At 37.2% G+C, this 27642-nt stretch overlaps 1 pseudogene; it reads right to left on the bottom strand.

Annotated features, from left to right (window-relative positions):
* Positions 1-474: 474 nt before the first annotated feature.
* LOC108996468 lies at positions 475-11701 on the bottom strand (annotated as a pseudogene).
* Positions 11702-27642: the final 15941 nt, after the last annotated feature.

Raw genomic sequence — 27642 nt, 5'->3', positions numbered from 1 at the left:
TTTCAACAAAAAATCACTGACTTGTCACCTCACACAACAAAAGGATGAACACTGCATGCAGAAGCATGATTTCGTTACGCATAGGATATAATCCAGTGCATCGAGGTTTAATGTAAAATAAAATAGGAGGTTGACGTGTCGGCCTCCAATTGGACAGTGTAAATCTCACATTTCCACTGCAACCAGCTGGAAGAGGGACTTCATCGTAATTGAAACACGAGAAAGTATCTAGTTTGGGTATTGAGAATACTTTAGGTATTCTCATAATACTTAATTACTATTTATTATTTTATTATTACTTTTCACTTACTTTTTATTACTATTTACTACTATTCAATATTTTATCATTACTTTTTTATTACTATTCACATAATACCTAAAAATACCTCACCCATACATAATCTTCACAGAAAAGAATATGTACTCATGTTGATGAAGAAAGTCAATGTATTTGAGTCTTTTCATTGACACTTGAAGGCTGAAAACATGGCTCTAAAATATAAAGATGGGAGTTTGCTTAGTACGTGTTTCACACCACATCCTACATACAGAAAACGCTTGCACATCATGAACAATGTTTGTGAAAACTAAACTTTGCTTGATAATCACTTGGAACGCCATATATACTACTAATTAATGACCTTCAGCACTGAAATCTGGCACAGCAGGCTTCAGTGGTAGTAGCTGTAGCACTCTTTGTGGCGCTCTAGTACTGGTGTGTCCACCCTTTGGTCGTCGCAAGGCTCGAAGTAAATGGGCAGCAATCCTTGATGCATAAATAGTTGCACCACGACTTGCCGAGGTCCCAGCTTCATTTGCCAAAGCAAATTGCAGTCTATTTTCAGCATCATGCAAAGCTCTCTCATGGTTTTTCTTAAAGTAGCGGCGCCAAGCTGATTGGATAAAACAGGCCGCCCATGTTCTCCATTGTTGGGAGTAGCACCTGATAGATTTTAGAATAGTTAATAGCGATTATTGTACTCTTTATTAAACGCTTCATGAGTATTTGTGTAAGTTATTATAAATAATTCTTTGTGACAATGATAATGCAACAAAGCAAGAAAAAATCATCATCTTTGTCTGTTTTGATAGCGATGGAATAATTATCCAAAAAGTTAATAGGCATAGCTTAAAGCCTTACTTGAAAGTGTGCTGCAACTCCTTGCTGTGAAGTTTTTGAAACTGAGAAGCCACAGTCTTCAAATCCTCAGCCATTAGAGCAAAGGCTTGAACCTCTGCTTTTGCCACCACTGTTCTTGTTAAAAGGGGGAATGTGGTCGACGACTGGGTATATAGTGCCCAAGTAAGAAGCTCTTCTCCACAAATGTCACCGGCTTTAAGCTCAGCAGTGTTGAAAAAACCAGTAATTCCACCATTGGTAGTGAAAGTGGCTAGGTTTCCTCGCATGATAAAGAGCATCTCGTCCCTAGATCCCCTTCACGAACAATGTAGCTGTCTTGTGTGTAAAGTACTGGCTTGAGACAATCAACCAGTGGATCCCACAGTTGTTGATCCATGTTTTTGAACATGGGCACCTTAAAGATAAAATTAACTCGATGAACACCTTAGCTAAAAAACAAAAGGACAAAATGATGCACAAAAACAATCGAGGGAAGTATTACCTTCATAAGAAGATCAAGGCAAAGATGGCGCTTTATGTCCCTTCTGAGATCCTTAGGAAGGTTACGGATGAGATTCTCTTCCTCCACACCTCTTGTTTCTAGCCACTTGTACTGTTCATATCGTCTAACCCGCTCCCTTAATTCAGTAGGGAGCATACGTTGGGACATCCACTGTTCGGCATCAGTCTTCCTCAATCTCATTTCTTCTACTCTCACAGTTGTGGATTGTAGATATTTCTATAACAGCACAAGAAACATGATATATATCACCTTAGTCCATTCTAGAACAATGAGTGTTGATCTGGAAATAGGTTTTTAGTTGAAGTTGAAGTTGAATGGATGGTATTAGAAAGCACAGACGCATATCATCATGTTTTCGTTGGTAACTGTTGAGGAATAATCATCTATTATAAAATCGGTTTTATGAGATGAGTTAGGTCTATGAATTTCTTCATGGTATCAAAGCCTGACACAAGACGAATGGGGCCCACACTACTTATCCCGGGACAAGGACCAAGAAAAATACGTACTGACCTGCACGTGAAGAAATGTGTTGAGGAATAATCTCATATTGCCTATGGACAAGGTCTTGGGTATGTTTCTAAATAATGAGCTGAGTAATCCTCTTTTATAAAACTGATTTTATAATATGAGTTAGGCCCGTAAATTTCTTCAGTAACATAACATGTTGAAGGCTAAAATAGAATACAAGAACTGTTGAATAAAATAAACCTCAAATTAGGTATTGACTGACGATGGCTGTAGTATATGTACAAATAATTAAGAATGTAATTTATATTGACAAATTAGCTGAGAATCTGATGTGGTGTACATGGATTGAACAAATTATAATGCTACAACAATAGATTGGCAAGAGAATCCATGAGGACCAAAGTATTACCTGCATATTGCCTATAAGTAATGAGAATAAGACCAACCCAGCGATGGCTATGGAAACAGCAAAGACTATCTCCCAAAAATATGTACTTGTATCCAAGTTTTGGCCAAGAGAACTGAAAGAAATGGAAGGGTACAAGTTAAAAATGACTTACTAGAAGTTGACAAGCTTTGCTTGGAACATACTAAAAGAAGCTTTAATAAGAAAATTTTAATGAGTACCCTCGCTGCGAGTATTGATGCTGACCGAAAAATCCATACTAACAATAACAAATGCTGTACGTATGGCCCCTGATCTGTTTCACTTGAGGCCTTATGTTCAAACAAAAACTTGACCGGATCTTTTTTTAGGATTTATATATTACTAACCTCAGACTACGCAATCCCCACCAGAAGCAGTAAGACAATTTGTCTAGAAAGTATTTTGATTCCACCACTCCAGACTTCAAAACTTTGGTAAATATTCCATAGTCGAAGGGATCATTAGTTGAGTTTTCCTTCTGATCATCTGGTTCGACAATACGACAAAACTGACTAATTTTATCCAAATAGCCACGACGTTCACTCAGGTTATCAGCAGTGCAGTAAAAACCATGATGTAGACAACTTGTAATGTTCCTGCACATTTTTCTCCAGCAAGCAACCTGACGTTCTATGCCAAACAAGTACCAAAAGGCTCCAACTACCTGGTACATACATTGTTCGTTAACAAACAATCTTCGATTAATAGGTTGAAGAATTTGAACCCAAAAAAAAAAGGTTACGTAATTTACGTGACTAGCTAGCATGTAGAGGAAAAGATTATAAGCAGCTCCAGCCCATGCTGTCTCAGTCAGAATGCCAGAGGTCCTAGTTACTTCTACATATAGTGGGTAGATCCGCAAAAGCCTCGGCACATATTGGGAGAAGATTACTGCCTTAAACATTTTCTTCAACAATGGCACTTCGCTTTTCGGCCCCAAAAGTACTACCACCTGCAACACGTCAAAATTGTAAGACTTGCACCTTAGAGAGAGAGAGAGAGAGAGATTTATATATAGTTAAACATATATCATATATGTATAGTTTCTTCTTTTACAGTACTGAGCAATTGACTCAAATTTAATTTCAGCTTGAGTTCTAGTCACCCTGAAGTATCTCCATTTTGATATATATAGAATTTGGTATCCACTTAAAGTCTGCGCGTAAACCACTATATTTGTTGTGGCACTCGTTGAACTTGACAAAAAGGTTAAAAATACAATACTTTTTTACTCATACGAAGGAAGAAATTTATCTAAACTTTTCTTACTCTCTTTTTATTCTCTTGAAAAATAGATTACAATGCATCAACCTCTATATAGGCACATAAGACTCATCGTACTTGATGACCATTAAGTTACTCTAGAAACATAAAAGGACACATTATTGAGAAATAAAAAGACAACTTTGATAAATTAAAAGACACTCTTGAAAAACCAAAAAGTCAGCTTCTTCATAGAATGCACAAAAGTATTTATACGTTGGATTTGTTTAAACTTCCAACATGTTGGAGTATAGCATCACAGATTGAAAGTATGGAATTAAAGTCCAAAGAGAAAAAGGTCAAATTAGAGAATAAATATTAATCATCTTTCTGTTTTTCTGTTATCTGTTACTTTCAACTACTTCAAGTATAAATACGATGTAAAGCTACTTGTATCGTATTCAATTCATTCAATATAATTCATTACAAAATTCATTTCCTTCTTTGTTCTCTGTTCTCAAGTCTCTTTTATGTTCTTTTATCAAGTTCTAAACATGGTATCAGATTAGAAAATATTTTCACAAATTTTTTTCTTTTCTGGAACTTGCTTTATCTCTTTTCGATCCTTTCTTCCTACATTACAATATATGTTTCAAGATCTTGTAGTGATTCCTTACAAAGTTCTACAAAATATCGTGTCTTCTTGCTTCATTCTTGAAATGGCTTCTACAAACTCTTGGTATTACAAACCCATCAGATGATTCTTTCAATCCTTATTACTTTCATCCGAGTGATAATCCAGGTGCTCTCTTAGTTTCAGATCTTTTTAATGGAGAAAATTATGTAGCTTGGAGCCGTTCGATCATCATGCCTCTAACTACCAAGAATAAAGTGGCATTTGTTGATGGCTCAATCAACCCTCCTGTTGTTGCTCAATCTGTTGCTCACACAGCTTGGCTGCGTGCAAACAATTTGGTACTTTCCTAGCTAATAAATTCTAATTATAAAGAAATCAGAAATAGTCTGTTGTATATTGCTTCAACTCTTGATCTTTGTAATGAGTTGAAGACTTGATACTTGAGAAGTGATGGACCAAGAGTCTTTCATCTTGAGAAATCTTTGAGCTGCATAAATCAAGGTTCTTCTTTTGTCACTGAATATTTCAGTGCCTTCAAAACACTTTGGGATGAATGTGTTAGCTACTTCCACTTCCAACTTGCACTTGTGGAAAAATTTCCAGTTGCACTTGTGATCTTTTCACTTTCTTGCTACAACGACAGCAATCTGATTATGTTCTAAAATTTCTTGTTGGCTTGAATGACTCAGACACATTTGTTAGGAGTCAATTGCTCCTTGCTATCCCATTACCCAGTATTGCCAAAGTATTTTCTCTGTTGCTTCAAGAAGAGAGTCAAAGACAAATCACTAACTCAGTTTCTCATGAAACTCATGCCTTAATGGTCAAGTAGTCGAATCCAACAGCTAATCAGTACAGATTTTCAAAAGAAAAATCTAAGAAATCTTCTCTTCATTGTACACATTGTGGATACATTGAACACACTATTGACAAGTGTTTTCAACTTCATGAGTATCCTCCAGGGTGGACTGGACCAAAAGGGAAAAGGAATCACTCTGCTGCACATGTTGTCATTTCAACTGATGAGGTCTACAATCAAAATAGTAATGAGCAACAAATGTTTTCTTTAACTACTGAAGAATTTAATAAACTCTTAGCACTTGCCAATTCCTCTCTGCCTTCTTCAAATACTCAGAGTGTTCCACCAGAGTGTAATCTTGTTACTTCTTCTTAGTTTTCTGGTAAAGTTTCTTGCAATTCTGCCTCATTTACTCCAAAATCCAATTATTCTTGGATTCTTGACACAGGTGCAACAGATCATATGATCTGTTCACCACTTTTGTATTGTTCTCCTCCCAAACAGATCAATGCTTCTATAAATTTACCTAATGATCATAGTGTACCAAGCCATTTGGTTCTTTACCTTTTCATCACACTCTTCTCAAGATGAACATACTTAACATTCATGTTCATCTTGAGGGGGGATGTTAGAGTATAGCATCACAGATTGAAAGTATGGAATTAAAGTCCAAAGAGGAAAAGGTCAAATTAGAGAATAAGCATTAATCATTTTTATGTTATTTCTGTTATCTAGTACTTTCACTACTTCAAGTATAAATACAATGTAAAGCTACGTGTATCGTATTCAATCCATTCAATACAATTCAGTACAAAATTCATTTCCTTCTCTGTTCTTTGTTCTCGAGTCTCTTTTATGTTCTTTTATCAAGTTCTTAACACAACACGCCCCCTCAAATCAAAACGTCATTATACCAAGCATGTAGATCTCTTAGCCTCATAAAAGTTTTACCAGATAATGGCTTGGTAAAAATATTTGCTACTTGCTTAGTGGTGTGACAATATTGGAGCTCTATTGTCTTTTTCTTCACATGGTCTCTAAGAAAATGAAACCTCGTATCAATGTGTTTGCTTCTCCTATGTTGCATTGGGTTCTTTGCTAACTCTATAGTTGATTTGTTATCCACATAAATTATTATTGGTTCTTCCTGTGGATGCTCTAATTCCTTCAAGAGATTCCTTAGCCATATAGCTTCACAAACTATAAAGGAGGCTGCCACATATTCTGCTTCACATGTAGACAAAACTACAATTCCTTGTTTCTTGGATGTCTAAGAAAATGTTGTTGAATTGAGATAGAATGCATAGCCAGTAGTACTTTTCCTCTCATCTTGATCACTTCCCCAATCACTATCTGAATACCCAAGTGATTTTTCTTCTTCACCATAAGCATAAGATAAATCAAATGCTCGGTACCTTTGATGTATCGCAGTGTTCTTTTTGTAGCTAACCAATGAGTCTGCATTGGCTTCTCCATATATTGACTCACAAGTCCAACTCCATAGACAATATCAGGCCTTGTGATAGTCAAGTATCTCAAGCTTCCAACCAAACTTCTATAAAGAGTTGTTTCAATGACTCGCCCATCTTCTTCTTTTGATAATTTTGTACCTGTTACAACTGGAGTATTTACAAGGTTACAACCATCCCTTTAATTTGAATTTTTCTAAAATATCCCTTGTATACTTCCTTTGGGATATAAAAACCCCATCATGTTGCTGCTTCACTTCAATGCCAAGAAAGTAGGACATCAACACATTGTCAATCATCTCGAACTCCTTGAACATTGATTGCTTGAATTCCTCAATCATCTTCTTACTATTTTCTATGTATAAAAGATCATCAACATAAAGGCAAATAATTAGAAATTCACAACAATCATTTTTCTTCATATAGACTGCATGCTCATATGGATATTGGGTAAAGCCATTATGATGAAGGTAACTATCAATATGCGCATTCCTTGCCCTTGGTGCTTGTTTTAAGTCATACAATGCTTTCTTTAGGCGATACACCTTGTTTTCTTCTCCTTTCTTTATGAAGCATTCTGGTTGTTGTACATATTGTCTTCTTCAAGGATACCATTGAGGAAGGCAAATTTGACATCAAGTTGGTATATCTTCCCTCTATAATGAGCAACAAGTGAGATCAACAATCTCACCATATCAAATTCCCTAAAACTTCTCATCTTGGCTCTGCTTTGATTTGTGGAGGATCTGTCACTATTGTCTCCCATAGAAGGTGGAGAGGTTCTATGTGCTACGGATGGTGTGGTGGGTCGAGAAGATGGTGGGGTGCTTGGTGGAACTTTGGTTGAGATTTCTTCCAGCTCCTCCAACACGTACTACTCTTTTGCAGTCACTTCACCTTTCCAACTTCATGCTCCTTCTTCATCGAAAATAACATCTATACTAACCAGTACTTTTTCTGTTCATGGATTGTAGAGTTTATATGCTTTTGACTATGCACTATATCCAACGAAGATACATTTCTCATCATGATCATCAACCTTCTTTCTCTTGGCTTTGGGAACTTGGGAATAAGGAACGCACCCAAAAATTTTTAAGTGTGTGACACTTGGTTTATAACCGCTCCGCACCTCATAAGGTGTCATATTCTTGACACTTTTGGTAGGACATTTATTGAGTAGATAAGTTGAGCACGCCACAGCCTCTGCCCAAAATTCTTTTGGCAGTCCTTTCTCTTTGAGCAAAGTTCTAGTCATATTGAGGATAGTTTGATTCTTTCTTTCAGCAACTTCATTTTGTTGTAGTGTGTAAGCAATAGTAAATTGATGCTTTATGCCATTTTCCTTGCAATACTCACAAATTCTTTTGAGATGTACTCACCACCTCGGTCAGCGTGAAGAATTACAAGTTTGTGACCACTTTCATTCTCAACAAGAACCTTAAAATTCTTAATTACATTGAAAGCAGTAGACTTTTCTTTATGAAAATAAACCCATATTTTTCTGCAAAAATCATCAATGAAAGTAATGAAAAATTTCTTACCTCCAAAAGACATGGGTTCTATTGGTCCACATATGTCGGTGTGAACTAGTTGCAATTGTTGTGTGGCACTCCAAGGCTTCCCGTTAGGAAAAGGTTGTCGTGATTGCTTGCCAAGTATGCATCTTTCACAAATGTTGCTAGATGCCTTTATCATTGGTAATCCATACTCCATGCTTGATGAAGATAGTAACTTAAGGCCATTGAAATATAGATGGCCAAAGTGAATATGCCACTTCCATGGCTCACTTTCTTTGATTCCATAAAAGAAATTCTCGAACTTTGTTGTAAGATGCAATTGGAACGAGTGATTGCTGGTCATTCAAACACGAGCCACATTTCTTCCAAATCAATCTCTCAAAGTGAGAGAATTGTCTTCCATGTGTATGATGTCTCCCTTCTCGAGCAATTGTCCAAGGCTGAGAATATTGCTTTTCATATTTGCTACATAATAAACATCATAGATGTATTTGTTTTTACCATTCTTTTGATAAATGTTTTCCTTCCCTTTACCTTCAACTAGGAGTTTGGATGAGTCTCTCAGGTTGACATTTCTACGAACTCCTTCGATGAGTTCTTTAAATAGTTCTTTCTTTCTGTACATATGATTGCTTACACCAGATTCAAGGTACCAAACTTCACATTGTGAACTTGAGTCATCATGAGCAAGAAGTACGGTAGTGTCACTACTAGTATCATTTGTTTTTTCTACAACATTGGCTTGTTCATTGTCTTTATTCCAGCAATCCGAGGCGTAGTGTCTAGACTTGTTACAATTGTAGCATTGGATGTTCTTGGTATTTCCACTTCCATGTGAGGATCTTCCTCTTCCTCAATTGCCTCCCCGTCCTCGACCTCGACCTCTTGAGCTATACTTTCCTACTAAATTTGGTCATGTCGTTCGTGACTTCCACGCCCCCTGCCTCTGCCATGACCTCGATTGGGGCAGGATTTTTCTCGATCATTTAGAGTTATTTTTTACTCTAGTGCTTGTTCTAGCACATTAGAATTAACACTCTTTTGCCTCCTCTGCTCATGTACTTGGAGAGAACCCATCAACTCCTCAATTGTAAGCTTCTCTAAGTCCTTAGACTCTTCGATAGCTACAACTACATGTTCAAATTTAGGAGAGAGGGATCAAAGGACCTTTTCGATGACTCGAATGTCATCGATCTTCTCATTATTTCTTTTAAAACTATTCACAATCACCAACAATCGTGAGAAATAATCAGACACCACTTCGCTTTCCTTCCTATGAAGCACCTCAAACTCGCCTCATAATTTTTGCAAATGAATTCATCTCACCTAAGACTATTCATCAAAGCCCCATTTATTTTTCGGGCCCAAATCAGAACCAGGATATCCAAATTCCGGTTCAGTTTTCTGCTGGCATAAAATCTCTGCCGGTGAGCACATTGCAAATCAGGGTACATGCTGGTCCGGGTACGGGTTTAAAACTTGGTACCTGGGTTTATGAATTTTTTTTTCCCAATCACCTCCGACGAAGATTTGGCCAACCTGATCGAATAATACAATTAAGCTTTGTCATCGATGTCCCATCCTTTGAAGATCAGGGTGGTCCTTTCGCCACCAAAATCTCTCAAGAAAATCTTCCCTCCTCTGAGCATCAATTTCTTTGCATCTAGATCGCAGTTCATAACTATCGAATCATTGGGGAACTCGGCGGCCTACCACTACTTCTCGCGGACTTATTCGCCTCCGATTGGATATTCGGCCGGTGCTCAGAATTGCTCCACAAAAGGTAATCGATATACCTACCATGTCCAACATAACCCTAGAGTTCTATATTCGTATTCGGATTTTGTTCCACAGAGCAATTACCAACACTGAGCACCAAAAGCGAAAGATGTCTAGACTGTAGTTGAAGCAAATTACATACCATCACAGCACCCAAAAGAAATTTGATGATGGCAAAAAAGCAATAGACTAAACAAAAACAGAACCCGGAACCCGAAATTTGGGTTTTTAAAAATCGGGTTCCGGCCCGCTAGGAATCTCGCATGCTTGTTTACTTGTCGTTGCTATTTAAGAGTCCGCTTCTCATATACATTGTATGTAGCTTCTTGCGACTTAGTGAGCTCCGTAAATCGATCGATAACAATCTCCAACAAATCTTGGGACCCAAACAGGGCTCTCATTTGGATAGACCCCGTTCCATATTAATTATTTTTTGAAAGATTTGAAATTTGTTGTTAGACAAAGTTGAAGGCCATTCTGGACAAGTTTGAATCTATCGTGACCTGGTGCTTTGATGCCAATTTGAAAGGAGAAATATTTTTAAACTTTTCTTACTCTCTTTTTATTCTCTTAAAAAATATATCACAATGCATCGGCCTATATATAGGCGCATAAGACTCATCGTACTTGATGACCATTAAGTACTTACTCTTCAAAAAATAAAATTTGTTTAAACTTCCAATTACAACATCAATAGTGTGATAGGTGTTTTAATAATTCAGCTTGCAAATAAATATTATACAAACAAAACAAATACACGATGTATTTATGCAGAGACTTGTAAAAAGTAACAGAGCTATCTTAGTAAGAAACCAGATTACAGATACTTGAGATTGATTGAGTATCACACCCATACCTGTGGGCAGGGAAGGATTGCCAGAATGTCGATAATGAAGTATGTGGACAAATATCTTTTTGCGATTGCCATAGTATCACCAATCAACTCTCCCCTTCCAAACACACGAGAAGGTGGGATAATTCCAGTTCGAAACTGAAAGTATATATGTATTGCGTAGAAAGCATCTGTGACTGAACGAAGAACAGAAGCAATAATCGCCAGAGTTTCGTTCGATTCAAAGCTTAAGCATTTCTTCTTCTCATTCACCTTCAAAACTGGGGTGTAAAAGAAGAGGGGGTCCAATGCCACTGATACCACACATGAAAGCACAAATATTTTGTTCCATGTTTGAAGAAATTGATCCTGAGGATCAAAGATTTTAATCTTCTTAATACCTGATTGATCTTTTCGTGGGATGCTTGTTGGGTTGTTTTTCAAACTATTAAATCCTCTCCGAAAACTCTCAAACAATCTGTCAAATGTGGTTCTAGAACTGTTTCTTGAATATTTTCGATCGTTCATGGAATGTTGATGCTCAAAACTGGAAGATTTCTCCGAACGCCAACTTTGAAACCAGGAAGAAAGAATTTAAAGTGTCAAATTCCAAACCAGAGGAAACTGAGCAAATAAATGGAGACTGTTGGGGTAAGAACTCGGGCTTGAACAAACTAACCTTACAAAATTATTTCGCTTGGAATCCATTCCTGCGGCCAATTAGAACTCCAATAGAAAGAGCCCAACTCGTGATTTTGACACACTTTAGTTACCGATAACAAAAACTGAAATCCAGGCGCTGCAGAAGTAGAAGTTCAGATTCCATATTCTCTACAATGGAATTACAGAATGTCCCATGCTACGTAATGTGAAAGCCAAACAATATGAAGATGAAATGTGATACGTTTAGCAATTTATGACTAGTTAACTCTGAAGTCAAGCGACAACTTTAAATGCTTAACACGATTTGATCACTTTATACCCCTCTTAATCCCCTTTCTACAGTCAGCAGTAAAAATTAATTGGAATTGAAGACTTTGGTAATTTAGAGACTGCATGCATGATAAACGATCAAAATGTAAAGCAAGATTCTCAACCTGATATGTTTGGTTGCAGAGAAGAAAACAAAATTAGATATAATTGTCTTTTATTGGTACCTCACCTTTCGTCGTCAAAGCGAACAACAACTCCCAGCCTGACTGACACGCTACGCTATTTTGATATTTCTGTTTCAGCAGAGTCTGTGTCGACAGTCCTCATATAGCCTAATTTCTCTCGCCTCGAAAGCTCCGTCCGTTTGTTTGCACTCAAATATAAAATATCAACTTTCTGTTTGTTTGTCGAGTAGAGTAAAGGAAATAAGAGAAGAAGAAAAAATTTATACTGTTATCTACTAATTTTGTCGGCGCTTCAGAAAGAAAAGAAAATAAAAACAAAAAATAAAAGCCAACCATATCTACCAAGCGAAACTGCTTAAGCAGACTCAATATCAGTGTAAAGTGTCTTGTTCTCTCGGGTTATTATTCTTTTATTTTATTTTCTAAACGTTTCTTATCTACCAAACAAAAACTGAAAGAGTGAACGAAAATGCATAGAACTGAGCATATTTGGAGCTCCTTACATCTGTGTTGCTTTCATGGATGCTGAGAAACAACAAGAATGGTCTTCGGTATTTGAAGAAGAAGTTCCGTGAAGAAGAAAAGGCAGAGAGCTCGGAAGAAAGTTCGTGCGAGCGATGACTATGAAGCCAGCCACAAAAGTGAGCCTCCATGAAATTATCGAGTTCTGTAACTTTGTGGTGGCACCCTCCTGCTTCTATTATTCGTTGTTTTTATAAATTAATTTATTTTTAATATAAGATTCTTAATTAATTACCCACATGGATTTGACTTTACTCTGTAGTCTTCTTTTTTTTATTCTTTTAAGATTAATATCAGATATAATCTTATAATATATAAATTCTGCAACTTTCTTCGTGGGTCCTACTTTGTCCGAATCTCAGTCTCACTATTATAACGTTGTTTTTATAAATTTATGTATTTCAATATAAGATTATTTTCTTTACTTTATAGTCTTCTTTTCTTTATTTTTTTAATTGGCTGTTTAAGTCAAATTTTTCTCTAAAATAATAATTGGCAAATGATAATTTCAATCTCATAGTAATATAGCAAGGACAAGATCATCTATATATAGTTTTTTTTTTATATTTATGATTTTTCTGTTTTTTTTTTTTATAAATTAGAAATCAAAACACCATATTTACATTTTTTATATAAGTATAAACACCGTATTTACAATTGACTTACAAAGCAATAAATATGAAGTATGGGTTTGTTTCTTAACCCGAAGGATATGACTTATTCTCTATCGTATTTAGTTTATAGTGTAAATTAATTAATATTATTGATTTATTGAATTTTCATTCTTTTTCTACCCTAATCATTCCTCTATAAATAGTTATATATGTTATGTATTTAAGTACAACTGAAAATAACAAAGATATATCCCTCAAAGTCTCTCTCTCCCTTCCCCATCATCTTGTTTATTTTATTTTATTTTCTACAATTGACTTTTTTCATAATTTTTATGGCCTTTTTTTTCGGCAAGTTTGTCAATGCTAGGATAAATTTTAAGGCATTCTGTTTTGGCAAGTTTGTCACCGCTCGGTGTTTTCCAACCTTCAACGTTACTCGTTTTGAAACCGAATTTCAAAATTAAGTTTGCATGGTACAAATCATCTAATCTATGAAAGACCCGTCCCATACATAATGAAACTCTTTCGGTAATTTTTTACGATCTTTTTCACCAAGCCTGTCAAAACTAGGGTATTTTTTGTTCTTTTTTGGAAAACTTGTCGACGCTCAATGAAACCAAATTTTATAATTAAGTTCGCATGGTACAAATCATCCAATTTGTGAAAGACCTGATCCAAGATCCCATACGCCATTACACACACTGCCACTTCTCATCCTCATGGCTAGCAACTTGATCTTATCTCCAAATTCAAGATAGCATCTTCATCATCATCCCAATTTTGAGGAGAGATGTTAACGTATTATATTAGAATATTATAATAATACCCAAGACTAGGGCCCAAGCTTAGACCAGGCCCACGAAAAAAAAATCTACCCTAGTGAGAAAATAACACCATTTTGTTGGTAAGTTTTTTTTCCCTCTTCTTCCTTCTCTCGTCCCAAGGGTTTCTTGCTCCCAATATTTTCTCCCGCACTTTCTCTTCCCCAATCCCACCTTTCCCATGCATCTCCAGTGTTTCTTTGGTCTCTTGTTTCACCAACCACCCCCACGATATTACGTAAGATACTCTAGTATATTAGGCATGGTTGCATGGTTACATGTTCGATATGAATAAATTATGATTGCTGGAAAATTTTTAATAAACTATATTTGTTTGGTAGAACATATTGGTCGTGCATTTTCTTATTAAGTTGTTGTGTTGGGAGTCTCTTGGTTGTATGAGGTGGATAAAGATATGTATCAAGAGGCTATTTGGATTTATGTGGTTGTGTGGGTGGAGTTACATAGCTGTTTTGTGTTGAATTATGTAGATGTCTGGAGTTGTTTATGATTGTTTTTTGGAGGATATATTTATGAAGGAAACTGACGAATTCAAACAAGTGACAACTCAAGTCCAGCTGCCACAATAAATATACCCAGATTTTGTGCCTTCCGTGATTCTAGGATCAGTTTTTATTTCTGTAAATACTGTCCTTTATTGTGTTATAAACTTCCTTTTTTGCATGCCTAAAATTAGGCCTCTCGAGTTGTACATATATGCAAAGCATGAATAGAAACAGATTGAGTTTTACAATTCAAAATCATAGCAGTGTTAAGCTTCTTTATGGTATCAGAAGAGCCAAACCTCTAACGAGTATATTTCCTTTCTTGCTTCCTGCGACATGGCTGCCTTTCCTGCCTCTACAACTGATTTTTCCATTATCACCATCAATGCCACAACCACCATAAACGAAAAACTCACCCCCTCTACGTTCCCTCAATGGAGGGCTCAATTTGAAGCCGTACTCACTGGTTATGATTTAATTGATTTTGTCACTGGTGTCAAAAAATGTCCTGCCATTGATGCCACGAACTCCGATGCCTCCAAAGCCGCGAACTCCCACTAGGTTCGCCAAGACAAACTCATCTGCCATGCCATTCTTGCTTCAACCTCCACCAATATTACCCCCCTCCTTGCTGCTTACAAAACCTTTCATGAAGCTTGGAGAGCACTTACAAATTTATATGCAGGAAAATCACGAACTCGTGCGATGCAGCTCAAGGAGGACTTGACGTTGAGCACTCGTGGCACTCGCACAGTCACTGAGTTCCTTCAAGCAATCAAAGTGCTTGCCGATGAACTTGCAATCATTGATCACCCTGTTTCGGATGATGATCTAACCCTCTATATCCTCAATGGATTGGGTCCCGAATTTAGAGAAATTGCGGCACCCATTCGTGCCCGTGAGACCTCTCTAAACTTTGAAGAAATCCATGATCTCCTTGTAGGTCATGAGAGCTATCTTCGTCGGTTAGAGACTCAATCTGCAGCAACTTTTGTTCCTACTGCTAATTACTCTAATCGGCAAGGCAGAGCACCTGGACAGCCAAAACAAAGCCCTAAATCTTCCTCCCACAAGCCACGCAGCAACAACGGGAATCACAAAAATGGGCCCTCAAATTCGGGCTTCAGGAAATACAAGCCCAAGTGCCAGTGGTGTGATCAAATGGGCCATACGGCCAAAAGCTGTCCAAAAATGCCTTCGGCTGAATTCACAGCAAACTGTGCCGGATCCTCTCATGGAAAAAATCAAAAGTGGCTCGTCGACTCGGCGGCATCTCATAATATGACCACAGTTCTCTCTAATTTGTCGATTCACTCTGAATATGATGGTACTGATGAAGTGGTAATTGGTGATGGATCAGGTTTGCCCGTATCTCATATTGGTTCCTTATCTCTTGCATCGTCTAAACATGTCTTTCATTTACGTGATACTCTTTGTGTTCCCACCATTCAAAAAAATCTTATTTCTGTTCATCACTTCTCCAAGCACAACAATGTTTATCTTGAGTTTCACCCTACTTATTTTTTGGTGAATGATCGGATCACGGGGGCGATACTACTCAAAGGCGAATGTGAAGATGGAGTATACCCATTTCCGGAGAATCTACCATCAACCTCAAAAAATGCCATTGCCTATGTTCATGAACGCACCACCACCGATGGATGGCACAAACGTCTTGGTCATCCTTCGTCAAAAATTGTTCATCATTTAATCAATGCTTTTTCCTTACCAACCAATAAGAATGGTCATTTATCTCTTTGCACTTCATGTTCTCAAAATAAAGCTCATCGCCAACCGTTTCATTCCCATGGTCTCTCTAGTACCACTCCCTTGGAATTAATTTACACAGATGTTTGGGGTCCATCTCATGAAATTGGTATTGATGGTTCAAAATATTATGTTATTTTTGTTGACCACTATACCAAATACATTTGGCTTTATCCTATGACTCATAAGTCCAATGTTCAAACAATTTTTTCGTAATTCCGAAATCTCGTGGAAAATAAGTTTAACACAAAAATAAAGAGTCTTTATTCTGATAATGGTGGAGAATATATTGGGCTAAAATCTTATCTTTTCGTTCATGGGATTAGTCATTACACAACCGCTCCCCACACTCCACAACAAAATGGTATTCTGAAAGACGACATCGCCATCTTGTTGAGACTAGACTCACATTACTCACAGATGCTCACATGCCTCTCTCATATTGGCCATATGCGTTCCAAACCGCTGCATACCTCATAAATCGAATGCCCACCTCCACACTGCACAATCAATCTCCTTTTGAAAAATTGTTTAAACAAAGCCCAAATTACATAAAGCTCAAACAATTTAGATGCCTATGTTATCCACTAACTAGGCCTTATAATAAAAATAAACTTGAGCCCAAGGCCCAACCGTGCACCTTTGTGGGCTATTCACTCTCCCAAAACGCATATATCTGTCTTCAACCCACAACCCGAAAACTCTTTCACTCTCGGCATGTCATCTTCCATGAAGAAACTTTCCCCTTCCAAACTGCAAACCCTAACCAGTCCGTGCCGTCCTCATCTTCCCTAGCCGAAGAAAGATCCTCGGTCACAATCCAGTTGCAGAAAGTTTCCCTTCCTCCAACCTCTCATCTCCCTCGCAATCCAGAATCTCTGGTATTGGGTGCTGACGTCTTGCCATCGCCTGCGCGTGGGTCCTCTCCTGAACCGTCTCCTCTCCAGGTAAGTAACCCTTCTTCTCCTCCTTTGATTTCGAATCAAACCCCTCCATTGCAAGTACATGAAACCGAGGTTTCTGAGAACAATGAAGTGCGATCACGTCGCATGACTACTCGATCCATGAACAACATCCATAAACCGAAAAAATCATTTGTTGTCACTAAGCATCCTCTTCCGCCCTCCTTGGAACCCACGAGTGTTACTGAAGCACTCAATGATTTCAGATGGCGTAATGCCATGTCCTCCGAATTAATTGCTTTAATGCGTCACAATACATGGCAACTTGTTCCATCACCGAATGATTGTAATATTGTTGGTTGCAAGTGGGTGTTTCGGATTAAGCGGAATGCAGATGGATCTGTTGATCGGTTCAAGGCCAGACTCGTGGACAAAGGGTTCAATCAGAGACCAGGACTGGATTACACAGAGACATTCAGTCCTGTAGTAAAACCAGTCACAATACGCACTGTGTTAACCCTTGCTGTTATGCAAGGTTGGTCTTTAAGGCAATTACATGTCAACAATACCTTTCTTCATGGGCATCTCACTGAAAAGGTCTATATGAAGCAACCACCTGGTTTTAAGAATCCGGAAAAACCAAATCATGTTTGCTGCCTTACAAAGGCCATATATGGGTTAAAACAAGCACCTCGTGCTTGGTACTCTGCCCTCAAACAAGCCCTGTTAGCATTTGGTTTTATCAATGCCAAATTCGATTCTTCTTTATTTGTGTTTCATGATGGTCCTCTACTTGCCTACTGCTTAGTTTATGTCGATGACCTGATTCTTACTGGAAATAACTCGACATTTGTTGCAAGCATTATTGATAAACTTGGGAAACAATTCTCCATTAAGGACTTGGGATCCTTACACTTCTTTCTTGGTGTTGAGGTTCTCCCTACAAAAAATGGTTTGTTTCTATCTCAGCATAAGTATATCCGAGATCTACTTGCTAAAACAAGTATGGATGGAGCTAAGGATGTCACAACTCCTCTATCTACCTCAGTTCCTCTAAAGCTGTCCGATGGCTCCTCGTCTGTTGATTCAACCAAATATAGAAGAGTGATTGGAGCATTGCAATACCTGTCTTTAACTCGGCCTGATATAAGCTTTGTCGTAAATAAACTCTCACAGTTTATGCACTGCCCCACACAAACTCACTGGACAACAACCAAAAGACTTCTACGTTACTTGAAGAACACAATTTTCCATGGCATTAATATCAGCAAAACTTCAAGTTCAGCACTCACATGTTTCTCGGATGCTGATTGGGCTGGTAGTTTGGATGACAGAAAATCAACTTCAGCCTATCTCATCTTACTTGGTAGCACACCTATTTCATGGAGCTCCAAAAAGCAACATGCCATTGCAAGATCATCCACAGAGGCTGAGTATCGGGCTTTAGCAATGGCTGCAGCTGAGTCTATGTGGCTGCTATCTCTTTTTCAAGAAATGAAGTTTACATTACCACAACCACCTACACTTTTGTGTAACAATTTGGGCGCCACCCAACTCAGCTATAACCCTGTCCAGCATTCAAGGATGAAGCACATCCAGATAGACATTCATTTTGTGCGAGATCTGGTTGAAAAACAGATTCTTACTGTTCGACATGTTCATACTAATGACCAGCTTGCAGACTTGCTCACCAAGACCCTTTCCAAACAACGGACAGACTACCTAAGAAACAAGATCGGCCTATCTGATGGTAGCCCGTTCTTGCGGGGGCGTATGAAGGAAACTGAAGAATTCAAACAAGTGACAACTCAAGTCCAGCTGCCACAATAAATATACCCAGATTTTGTGCCTTCCGTGATTCTAGGATCAGTTTTTATTTCTGTAAATACTGTCCTTTATTGTGTTATAAACTTCCTTTTTTGTATACCTAAAATTGGGCCTCTCGGGTTGTACATATATGCCGAGCATGAATAGAAACAGATTGAGTTTTACAATTCAAAATCATAGCAGTGTTAAGCTTCTTTAATATTTTGGGCGGGTTCTATTGGACATGTTGTGAGTTGTGTGGATGCTCGGGGTTGACGTGTTGGTTGTGTTGGGTTTATATGTTTTCTTGTTGGGTGGCTATTTGATATGTCGAAAGTCTCGAATTTTTGGAGTTGTGAGCAGAGGGGACTTGATATGTGCTGTTGTTTGGGTTGAATTGTTGATTGTTCAGGTTGATAGATGGCTATTCAAGTTGACAGGTGGCTGTTCAGGTTGATGAGTATGGTTGTTGGGTTGTTTATAAACTTAACTACTTATAGGCTCGTTCTATTTTAGTATAGGATTATGGAATTTCTATTAGTTAGGTTTTTCTGCTTGTATTGATTTCTAACGTGTGAGCGAATAAATTTCTGATTTAGGTTATTGTGATTCGGCTAGACCACAGACTCAAAATGTAGATAATACACAAAATTCAGGTAAGCAAAGTTCCTATGCTAGGCTTTGATAAAAAAGAAATGGCCTAAGGTTGATTTGTGAAAAGAGTTAATCTTATAAACGGTCCGACCTACATCTATTAAAAAGCAGCCTCCCAATAAATTGATGCCACGTAGGCTTCCCATCTAAACTATTATGGAGACGCATTACAGAAAATCCTAATCCCCTCGCACACTCATATCTCCCCCTTTCACCCCCGATCCCTCGCATCTCTTCGTCTCCCTCACAACATTTGATGGCCCATCCCAGCCCCTTGTCCACCTGAGGTTCCTTCATCGACGAGAAATCGACACCCTATTTCCTCTGATTTTTGGAAGATTCTCCTCGACGGCTCTCTTAGGGTCTGTTTGGGTCTCGAACTACTCTGAGGTATTCTTGATAATTCTTGTACGGAGGGACATACTCTTCCATCCAAACGGGTATTTGAATAGATGTAAAACACTTTCAACCCATGTGACTCTACTGTGTTTCGAACGACTGAGCTCAACGGTAAAAAGAAAAAGTCTGCATCGAGGACAACATCCCCTCGTCCTTCGCAGGCTCTTCTTCCCCAAATCACCCGAGTCGTCCTCGCGCAGCTGGGAGAGAATCCCCCCAAAGTGAACCACCACATCACCGGTACTCGACCTCTATCTCCTCTCTGCAATGCCATTTCATGTCTCTCCCTTTCTCTCCTTGTCTGCAACGTAGTACGCGAACCTTTTGAGTTGGGAATCGAATATGTCCATCGTGATTTGCTGCTCCCTCACTCAACACGTGCTCCATGCTCCATCCCACCTCCACTGAAGGATTTCGATATCGCTGGGTTTTGGCAGGGAATCACATCTGAGGTGGATTCGATTCCTCAACCCGTGCCCCTAGAATCCCACATTTTTCTAATAATTATAAACCACCCATGGCCAAAGCCACATTACGTACCAGCCAATCGAAGTCTAGGGTTCGAAAGCAACAACACTCAAGATTTCAGCCCACCATATTATTCATCAAGGGCCTCAAACGCGATTCTTTAAGGTAACTACAAATCCAATACGAGTCTCTACTTTACTGAATCTTGTTCCGTGGGCATGTCTTCTATTAATTACATAGCTATTTGGGAATTTTTTTTCCTGCTTTTTTATGAGCCACCGAATGATTTCTATAGTTACTGATTTATTTATTGTTCATTAGGCTTTCAAAATTGTGTTGTGGCATTAACGATAAATAAGAAAATTGTGCCCTGGTTTTGTTTTTTTCTTAACTTGGATTTGTAATTTATTTCTTTATTTGAGGATTTATATCGCTAGTCATAGAAAATAAGGACATTAGGAGGGAAGAGATAAAACACCCCGCTTATGGTTTGATTGTAATCTTTAGAAAAAAACCTCTTTGCTCTGTCCTTCACTCCAAAGATGATCATATTAATGGTAAGTTTGCTTGCAAATATCAAGTTTTCATTTTGGGAATCACTTACGGCATGAAAAGAAAAGAACCAGTATGATCTAATATGAGGAACCAGAAGTTGAACAGGGTTATCTTCATTTGTTTGAAGACAGTCATGTAGACTTCAAACAAATAAGCCAAAACACCCCATCCAATTATGGTTGGGATTAGGGCTTAGTTGAGTAGATATGGCATGCATTTTTTCTACTGATTCTGTTAGAACTAGTATGGAGTTAGGAAACATGTGGTAGAGGGCAAAAAAGATGTGGATTTTTTAAAACATGTGGAGTTAGGTAAACATGTGCTTAATTCACTTCTGCACCATAGGGACAACGGCAAAATAGCTGTATCAGAGTCAAGATTGTGTTGTGGACAATATGATATACTACATTTTTTCAGTAAAGAACATAGAGATGTAATTATTGGGTATGAATGATTGGGTTTCATAGAGATATGATGGACACAAGCTTTGAAATTTTTTTATGGTAAATGTAGACTTTTTACGTGTCCAAACTCTTTTTGATTTCTGAGCTTGTTGGTGTGCATAGAGACCATTTGAAGTTTATTGTTTGAGAATTATGAAGAACAGAACCTGAAAGGTGCAGGTTTCAGTGCATAAATCTTTTAGCAGATGTGATTTGAATGAATTTTGGCTTTCAAATTAGCATCAGGAACTTTCTTGTTACAGGGAAGGAATCGATTACTTGTCTGTGCTGTTGTTTGTGAGAGAATTTATGTATGCACCCTTCTTGATTAAATATTGAACCTTATTTTTTTCTATTCCTTTTTCCCCCTTTAAATAATTTAAGTCATGAACTAGAAAGACTTCTTTCCTTATTTTTCTTTCATGTTTTGTATCATTTTCCTTCATCATATCCCCACAATTTGTATGTTGTCGTGCCAGTATCATTGAAAGGCATTAATTTCTGTGCAAGTAACCATGTAGAATCTTCCAATAACCCTCCTTATTTAGCCCGTTTTGGGTATGAAAGGAGTGCTGGAGGGATTGCTGTAATAAGTTTGTTGATGGATAGAGATGTAATTTGCAGTAGGAAATGAGTGGAAACCATATGTAGATGAATAAGGTCTAGGAAGAAAAGAGTTTGGGGGAGGCCAGTATATCATAGGTAGAAAAGAATTCGTTGGTTGATGTGGGAACACATGGTATGGGGTTTGATTGCGGTAGGAGACATTAGTAGCAGTACTGGGAATCGTTGGATTTGAAGTTTTAGGGGCATCTACTGAAGTCTGAGACGGGATGGCCTGTAATGCTGCCATTGCTTGAGTGTGAATAGAGGTGTAGCCCATTAACCCAAATTAAGTAGGAGCTGTAGACCTTGAAGGTTTCGACTTCTGAACAGAGGATCTTTTCAGATTATTAGGCTTACTATTTGAGATGGTTTGTTTCCTTCTTGAGTTAGTTGAAATCGTCTTCCCAGTTAACTGCTGAGAACCAGGACTACCCTGATGAAAGAAAAACAATGTCAAACTGATATAATATCTTCAAAACCATACCAGTTCATTTTGAAGATATGAGAACTGCACAAGGTGGTTGGTTTTGCAATTTGCACCATTTTAACCTAGGCAACTTCATATTCAGTAACCCATTTCTGAATACCTGACAAATCAATACCACCAAGAAATACCAAGAAAACAAAAACACCATCAAAAGCCTCAACAGCGAGTGCTTGAGTTGCTTTTCTTTTCTTTTGTGCTAATGATAGCATTATTTTCTGCCAAGCATCAATTTCTGCAAATGCAAAATATTCAGTATATTTTATCACCTTATGTGGCAGCCTCGCGGCAACAAATTATTAAGGCCAAAATTGAATTGCTTTTCTTTCCGAATACTTGTGTGGAGGAAGTGGCTGTTATTAAGGCCAGCTAAGGTGTGCAAACCATTCAACACAGTGCTAAATATCTCGGATTATCCTCTTTTGTTAGTTGATCAAAATATTTTATTTTCCAGAATATTAAAGAGAAATTTTGGGCTAAGTTGCAAGGGTGGAAAGATAATTTTTTTATTTTTTGTCAAGCAGACAGTGAAATACTCATTAAAGTTGTTGTGCAAGTCATTTCAATTTATACTATGAGCTGTTTTAAATTACCTACAGGCTTTTATAAGGAATTAGAAAGTATGATTGCTAGGTTCTGGAGGGGCCAGTGAGGTCAAGAACCGAGAGTTTATGGGTCAATTGGTAGAAATTGTGTAATTCAAAGTATGAAGGAGGGATGGGCTTTCGGGATTTAGAAGCTTTTAATTTGGCTTTCTTGACTAAACAGGGATGGAGACTCCTTCCTAATTATGATTCTTTGTTTTACAAATCAATTCAAAACAAAATATATACCAAACAGTGACTTCTTATCTTCGGCTTTGGGCTCTAATCATTCTTCTTATTTGGCATAGTATTTATGAAGCAAAATCAGTGATACAGACAGGTTGTTTATGGAGTGCTTGATAGTTGAAGAAAATGACTCCTTCCTTTTCTTTTGTTGAGTTGGCCTTTCAAGATCTTGAAAGATATGATGTCCAGCGAGTGCTTGATAGTTTCAGCAATAATTGTGAATAAAGTTAGCATTGTTCTTTTTAACAAATTTGGCATTGAATAACATAGTTATAATTTATTGCACACTTAGAGCTATTATCACGACTTAAAACTTACCCAACGAGCTTACTATATTTCTAAGAAATGCCTCATGATAATAATTATGTGGCAAGCCAGGCAAAAAAATCCAAATAGGAACAAGATAAGGTTCTTTCTCTTCACAAAAATCAGTCTTCCAATGAAAAACTCTATAATGCACCCCATCAATATCACAAGATTCTCGAGCAAAAGCCTTCAAAAAATCATCTTCATTAGCAAACTGAACAAAAATATTACATGGCCTTCGCATAGAAGAAACCACAAGTTGCTGAACAAGGCGCCAGCGATTGTGAATGAAGGATCGAATTACATCTAACAATGGACGCTGGTGCAAAAACTTCAGTACTAGGGAAAATTTGAAAGGTTTAGCGGAAAGTGCAATTTCCTCTATAGAGAACACAACGCAAATAGCACCATCAACAAGTTTTGGCACACGCAAAGGCACTAACACCTCCGGAAGAGGTTGTGGTTTATGTGCCACCAGATCAGCAAAAGACTGTCCACCATGAGGAATTGGCACCAAAGACCACCCTGGGCGCCGACAGTAGCCATGCAAACCCTAGAGCCTCACGCATGAAAATACAAAAACCTCAAAATCACCAAAATGGCCAAATCAAAAGCTCCGAAAATGGTGCCGTTTTTGGTAAGTGGGTTCCTCCATCACTAAATGTGACATTTAGTATTTTTTTCCTTGTTTTTCTTAAAGTTTGGTCAGTCCACTCTAATGTGACCATAGCCGGAACTCATGACACTGTACTTTGTCATTTTTCTCAAATTTTGCTTTATTCCATTTTTCTTTATAACTTTTCTTTGCAGGAAATTTTTTACCTCGTTTTTGCTTTAAACTAGCTTTCTTGTTAAACAGAAATTTTCTAAATTTCCTTGCAATGAGAACTATATCCTCATTCTTCAAATTTTTTTCATCAAAAAAATCTTCACGATCTTCTCTCATAGTTTTTAAAGTAATAGACTTACCTTTTCTTTTTTAAGGAAGTGAAGGCTCATAGGTTTGTAAGGAACCTACTAGTTCTTCAACCTTAATTGCATCCAAGTCCTTACTTTCCTTTATGGCTGTAACTTTTGGGCGAAATCTTTCAGGCAAGGACCTTAAAAGCCTTCTCATCATGACCCTTGAATCATTCACCTTCTCACCTAGATTAAACTTGGAATTTACAATATCATTAAGTTTAGTATAAAAATCATTAAAACTCTCATCTTCCAGCATTTTAATCTCTTCAAATTTTGAAGTTAGTATCTGCAATTTTGAATTTTTTACAATTCTTGTGCGTTCATGTGTAACCTTCAAAATATCTCATGCTTCTTTGGCAATTTCACACATTGTGATTCTTTTAAATTCATCGAGTGATACAGCCATGAAGATAGCATTAAGTCATTTACTATTCCAGTTGCAATTTTTTATCTCATCTCTAGTCTAAGAGTTACCTCGGGCTTAGTCTATCCTCGTTCAACTACATACCACACACGATCATCCAAAGACTTGAGGAAAGCCCTCATACGAACTTTTCAATAAGCATAGTTGTCCCCATTAAAGTGTGACGACGACGACATGATCTATAGGAAGACATAAATCACACTAGAATGAATGAATGACACTCTTGATGCCAATTGAAATTACCCAAATGTCCCTGTAGTGTAACACAAAAATCTACAAATTCACTCAATAAATTGGTTAGTCGTAAACTATGCAATTATTTAATAATAAACCAATAACACAATAAATAAATTGCATAATACCAAGACCGGTAATGAAGAGAAACCCTTTAAAGAATTCTTTAAAGATAAAACCCTACGGAGCAGCCAAACCCAGAAAAATCAGTTTTATTATTTGAAAATCAATTACAAGCAAGTTTCAATTACAAGACTTTTGTCAAATGACACTCTTACTTGCCCAGACAAACAACTCGTTTGTCTCTACTACAATAGCAGCTATAACCTCTGACGATCTTCAAATATTGACTTCTCTCCTAGAACTTCAGTGACTAAACACAATCAATCAATCTGCAGCATAGAGCACGATCACACTTGAAGAGAGAAAAATAATTAGAAAAATCTCAAGTGAATTTTCTCGCACACAAGTACTCGAAATATACTCTTCAATAATTGCAAGTAAAAATCTCCAAGTTTGTTACCCAATTGAATCCCTTAAATAAATAATCTGGAAGTAGTTTGAGTTGCAGTAGGACTCTGCTGATGGAACGACTCTATTGCAAATAACTCTCCTGATGTGTTGCTGACACCTGGCACTAAATCTTCTCAGTAGAAGCAGATTGCCATTCAAATTCTTCTCTAGATAATTACATACTCATTGGGACTCGATTTTCACACTCTTGACTTATCTAAAACACTTCCTAATAACTTCTAGATAAACTCAAAATAGTTATAGATAAAGTCAAGATAATTTACATTCATCTAAATTACAAACCCAATGATAAGATAAACTTTATCATCTTAGTCACCTAGTCCTAACCAAACTGTTGCATCTGCACATGTGAATCGGCAAATCATGTATGTTAACATAAGGTCTTATTTGTGTACTAATCATGTCATATATTAAAGAAATACCTATTAATACCATTATATTGAATTGGTACTTGAAAGAAATATCTTCTCATGGTCAACTTTCGGAAAGCACCATTACAATTTTTCAGAGTGACTCATGATACAATCACTTTTTTATAGTTTCTTCTATGATATCTTAGGTTATTGGCATATGCGAGAGCTATCATGCTATCACAAAAAATTAAAACTAGACCCGAACCATCCAGGACTTCTAGATATTGCTGGAAAGCATCCTCAACTAAGTAACTTAATTGCAAGCTAGGGCCTTCATTCATTTGGAATAAGGAAATCCAAGTTTATCGAGAATGATCAATTCCAATTGATAATTCGCACCTAATTTTATATAAAATGGTTTCAAAATCTTCTTACTATGATTGATTGACCATTTACATTTGGTTGTATTATTTTTTTGTTGTTGTTAGCTAGGTATGTGCAAAAGAGCAGTGTTTACACTTGCGGCGAGCTTGATTTATCAAATGGTGTGGGTAATGATTTTTCTTTAAAATTGGCATCGAAACTTTTAAAGAAAAATTTACTCTCAGTATTACACACTCTCTAGGATTTTGTAATTCTTTTACAATTCTCCAAACTATAACTAGATCCATGAGTAATACGAAATATGTGTATCTATAAAGTGATGCAATATCATCCATTAAGTGAAACGATAGACTTATGACAAAATATAGTCCATGCAACCAGCAAATTAGAGGGGGAAAAAAAGTCCATTGGCCACAAGCAATTGATAATGATCATCACCACCTTCCCAATCTTTTTAGTGCATGATAATTATTCTATCATATATCACTTAAATAGTAAGATAATTTGATTTGTAAGATTCAAATTTTAAAATTTTTCTTTCAAATTAAATTATGTCACGTAAGTACTATATGGTGTAGAGGTCTTAGAATAACAATACTCTATTAATAAACCCCAAGGGAAGAATTTAAGTGCATGGAAACTAAAATGAAAACACTTGTTTTCATTATAAATCACAAGGATTTCTCTGGACCAGACTATGAGGGCTCATAAATCATCATCCTCTTGTACAAAATACGTGGTGCAATAGGTATTATACATGTGGTGACAACATGGTTTAACGAGAAAAGATGCACCGAAAGGACAATAGTATTGACATGGAGTAAGTGACGCCTCACTAGTATCCCAATAGGTAATAGTTTTCCTAATCCAAATTGAAAGCATGGAGAGAGTATCTAGCCCCCACATAAATGCATAGAGAGTAAATAATATTTAAACCCTAATATCATTATTCCACACTCACCTATTGATCTTACTTCTTTCAACGAGTCACAAGAATTAGTTATAAAAGCTCATGAAATACTTACATAAAGATGAAGAAAATTTGAGAAAGTAGAAAACCATTTTTCATGATTGCCTTGCTGAAATTCAATCGAAACCTGGTGGGTAAATAGTTGTGGAGATACCAACATGAAAGGGGTCTTATGGAAGTCCATTATAGATTCACAGTTTGG

This window comes from Juglans regia, chromosome 7 (assembly GCF_001411555.2).
Source record: "Juglans regia cultivar Chandler chromosome 7, Walnut 2.0, whole genome shotgun sequence".
In the NCBI taxonomy this organism is placed as follows: domain Eukaryota; kingdom Viridiplantae; phylum Streptophyta; class Magnoliopsida; order Fagales; family Juglandaceae; genus Juglans; species Juglans regia.
This window is presented reverse-complemented; position numbering and strand designations above follow the sequence as displayed.